This window comes from Pteropus alecto, unplaced genomic scaffold (genome assembly GCF_000325575.1).
Source record: "Pteropus alecto unplaced genomic scaffold, ASM32557v1 scaffold20, whole genome shotgun sequence".
In the NCBI taxonomy this organism is placed as follows: domain Eukaryota; kingdom Metazoa; phylum Chordata; class Mammalia; order Chiroptera; family Pteropodidae; genus Pteropus; species Pteropus alecto.
The window spans coordinates 43883114-43887848 of record NW_006436298.1 but is presented as its reverse complement, the minus strand read 5'-3'; positions in this window follow the sequence as shown (position 1 = coordinate 43887848).

The following is a 4735-nucleotide window of genomic DNA, read 5'->3' as shown; positions in this document are numbered from 1 at the left end:
CTGAACCCATTTCTCTCCATTCCCAGAATTGGGAAATTCCTAAATATAACTGATTCCTAAAATAACTGATTCCTTCAGTTTCGGAATGGCTAGAGATGATACTTTGCTCTGAGCTGCAGAGCAAGGGAACGTGGAAAAGTAACCAGGGATTGGAAAGCATTTCTTAGTTTTCCGGGATAAAGGGTCTTCCTTTTAACTTGTGTATCATGGAAATGACTGGCTCCTCTCTACCTCACCCCTAATCCAGCAATGGCCTGGACATCTATGTTGCCATAGAGACAGCCAGGCCAGAGTCTCAGTTTTAATCTAAACTCTAATGAAACAAGACGACTATAGAGAAAAAAACCCTGGAAGAGAAAAAAGGGACTTTCTGAGGAAAGAACTTCAGAGAGTATTTGCGGTCATCTCTTCTTTCAGCGGGAAGTGATCAATTGTTTCATGTGTCTTCATGGAATTTGGGACCATCTGAAAATGTATGGTTGTATTGCTTTTCTAAAAAAAACACAATAAAAATGTAAACAATAAATTAGGTGAAAATTTCATTACATCATTAGGATGATCTGCTAATTACTATCATCCTTTTCTTCAAAAAAGTTAGATGATTAAGGTTACATGTGAGATCTAACTTTTTGGAAAGAAACATTCTTTGGTACTTAATGAGACATAATTATCATAAAGTCTTAATGAAAAGAAGACAGTTTATGCAGAAAGTTTTATCTGTCACTGTATAAGCTCTAAGATGTAGCATTTGTGCTTTGAGGTTCTGATGTTTGAAAAAGGAAATCCTTCAAGATTGCTGTGATTTGAGAATCAAGTGTCTCACTGTTATATGTGAACTAGCAGCATTATTTGACAGATAAATTTGAGTCTCTGTTTTGTAATGTCGAACTCCAGTAAGATAAGTGAAAATGTAGGCTTGGTTTCTTGCCAGAAGTTATCTTGTAAACTGCCAACACATTTGATGGGTGCAACTTGTACGGAGCTTGTTAAAGATATAGGAAGAATCCCCTAAGAGACAAGAATAGAAGACTTTAACCTTCTGAAAGTTTATAAGCTCATTGAAAACAATTGTTTGGACATGTTCATAATTATCTTTGTAAAAGGAAACAAGGTCTGATTTCTTCCAAAAGGCCACTCTTCCAGGAGATGCACAAATGTGTTTTACAAATGACATATTTTTCAAAACTTTAAATTATTAAAACCAAGCTTATCTGAAATTTTATGAAACATATTCTCTCTTGACTATTCTATTTGTTTTCTCTTGAACTTGTATATATGTTTAAGGGAATAGACTGTCATGGTTATTTTATAATTGCATTTTTAAATTAACTTACATTATGGATAAATCTGGTTTTATATGGATAAGAGATAAAAAAGTTAAATGATGTAGAAATCACTCCTTTTAAAAGTATTTTTAATTTTGTATTTCAAGTAGAAGTTACTTCTAGATAGAATACTTTCAGGTACATACATTACGAGCTATTTATTATTCTTTATTGTTGTGAGAAAGAATTCTTTCCTAAGAAGATAATGCTGATGACAGTGGCCATTGAAAGCTGGAATTTCAGGTATCAGAAAAGAAAAATACTTTCAAGTCTTTGACTTGGACTAAAGGGCCATCCGAATGAAGGAAAGAATGATACTTCATCAACCACAGAGAATATAGATTTCTCTCTCTCTCAGTGGGTTTTGGAGCACTTAAGCACATTTTCTTTTTCATTACAACTGATGTTCTTGTTATTCATATTTCCCAAATACAAGCTAAAAAAGCCATGTTTTATACTCCATTTATACACCATATAAGAATACCTAAAAAATATTGGAATGTATTTCCATAGTTGCGTTTTGAAACATGTACTTTTTTCCTCTTCAACTTCTCTGCATTTTCTTTTCTTTCTCCTCTTTTTGGGGAGATTTCATATCCATCAATAGTAAAATTAATTTTGTATGTAAAAGAGAGCACACAGTGTCTCAGATACTAATGAAGTTTGATTTCTAGCTAAAGCATTTTTCATGAGTACTTAAAACATTAAAGATACCATACAGTTTCAGCCTGAGAAGGAGCTACACTCTTCATGAACCTGGCATTCAACAATTATTTCCTGTATGTCTGCAATGTGCAGGGCACAGCATTCATTAGAAATTGTTCGTGCCTTCCTGTAGAGGAATAAATACCTAATTCAAATTAGAATTATGTAAAAATATCATAAACTCATTTGTAGAGCCAAGAATTCTCCCTAGAAGATAGATAACATATGAGCTAGATCTCAGAGGTAAAAACAATTTACCGAGGAAGAATAAAGGAAAGGACAACCCAAGGAAGAAGAAGAGTGCGTTCAAAGTAGAGATGTAGTGTCTCGGGAAATATCTTGATAGATTATATATTTATACCTTATTTTAGTTCAAGACACAGCTTATCACTGACCTTCTCTACTCAACAAACCATCTTTATCCTGATACAGCCTGCTTCTCCCAGCCCCACCTGGTCACCCCAGCTGGAAGACTTGCACCCCAAGTGCAGCTTTGCCCAACCCTGGGACCATTGCTGGGGCCATGTCTGACTATTAACTGCTTTGGTCTCAGCAGAGTCTGGAATCAATACTGTTAACCTGGGTGCAGGGCCAGCGGTGCCAGGGTGAGCTCTGACAATCAGCAGGGCCCTAAGCTACAGACAGCCTCTACCTCCTTCTTTGGTCCTTTGTGATGAACTTTACCTATATCTTGCCAATCTCTTCCTCTGGCTAGGAGATCTGCTCCCAGTATCCTTGTTCCTTGCTGGCTTATTTTGAAGGGATTGATTAATACACAGTGACAACACAATTACTCATATAAAGGTATAGGTCCTGCTATTTGTTCTCCATCCGATGTGAATTTTTTTCCCTGGAGTGAACTTCTTTTGATGTCAAACCTTGGCAGAACCAGGATTGACATGGCCTCATCACTTTGATACTGCTCTTGGAACACTGACTTTGGCTATCGGCATCCCCTCTCTCTACTTTGAGGCCAGTGCTGTACTCAGGCTAGCTTCTCAATGATGTTTGGATAAAAGTAATAGCAACGTATTTTAGCTAACGTAAGAATGAGATAAAGATATATTTATTGGAAGACTATGGAAGTATTTCACACATAGACCAAAAACAAACAAACAAACAAAAAAAACCCCGCTATAGGATCAGGTCTTAGAAAAGGCAGTTCTGAGGCTAGAGGCAGCAGGAGCCGATGGGCTGTTTTTGGGGTTATCATCACCACTGGAATGAGGAAGCTCCACCACTTTTCTTCTTTTGCAGCCCTGAGCTCAATTCCTGAGATTTGTAATTGTGTGAGTTTGATTGGTTTAGTTTTATCTATGTTTTCCCCTTCCCTTTAAGCAGATCTAGGCAGGGCTTCTTAATTGGTATCCTGCCAAGACTACAGTCAGTGGGAAAAGAATAATCCTCCAAACAAAATGGTAGTGCTGCGTACCAAAGAAGTTGGAATTGATATTGGGCAAGCAAAACCAATACTGTCAACTGTTCTTAGACTCTGGTCTAAGTTTTCATTTCCTCCTCACTGGCCAACACTATTTGGGTCCAGTATACATTGAGATAAACCCCTCCCAGTTTGTGATAATATTGGAATCTCTAACATTACTATTTTCTTTATGAGGTCTCTTTTTGGAGGAGTCTCAAATAAAGTTTAGTCAGACTTACCTTGCTTGCCTAACATAATCAGAATCCAAAATCTTCTAGCCAAGGGACCACATTTATTTTATTTCTGTTAGACTCGAGAAGAATAACAAGATGTAATATATGTGTCTATAGTTATGAAACTGCAATCAGATTTTAATATCTTGAACACAGTATCAAGATTTCCTAAGCCTCAAAATTGAGATTGGATTAAAATTAATTATAACTAATTCTAGTAGTATTTACTGAAGCCTGAAAAGGAAGAAATTTAAATATTTTCTGTAACCATGAATTCTTTAATTAATGAAATTTAACATTTCTCATTGTTGACTGTAAAATTCAATACATATTTTCAAAAATTCTTTCTTAATAACATTGTAACATTTTAAATGTATGCAATCCTTGTAAAAAAAGTTTTCTAATACCTACCCTAAACCAGTTCCCACTATTCTCAAACTGATCAGCCATATATATATTTATTCTTTGATTTTACTTGAGTAAAAGATACAAGTGGTTAACACATTAGTACAAAATGATATTTAAAGACATCTTCAGTTAAAATAGTCAATGATTCTGGGACTCTTTGGTATATTGTTTGACTGTATTTTCTCCTGTTTTATTGAGCATCTTGCTACACATATGAGAGTGCTTAATTCAATAAATTATAACCAATTCTATCTCTTCATTTAGTTAAAATGTGATGCTAATTAAGTCAAAATAATTGACTTTAACATTATATGAACCAGGCATTTTTTTGCAAAGACCTCCTTTGATCATTCTCCAATTATAAACCGCCTCTCAACCACTTTCTAATGTGTGTTTCCTGTTACAATGGTGAATGAGTATCAGATGGGTGAATAACTCAGCATAACCTATAATCAGGACTGGAGAAAAAGCAACTTAGAGTTGCTTTTTTTTTCTCTAATGATAGTTCTGCAACATTATCTCAGCTGTTAGACTGTGGTGCACAAGTGAAATAGTAAAATTGTCAAGTTATAAGAACCTCTACAAAAAAGTAAACGACAATAAGACATTTTTGATTTATTATTTTTAACTAATGTTTATATCAA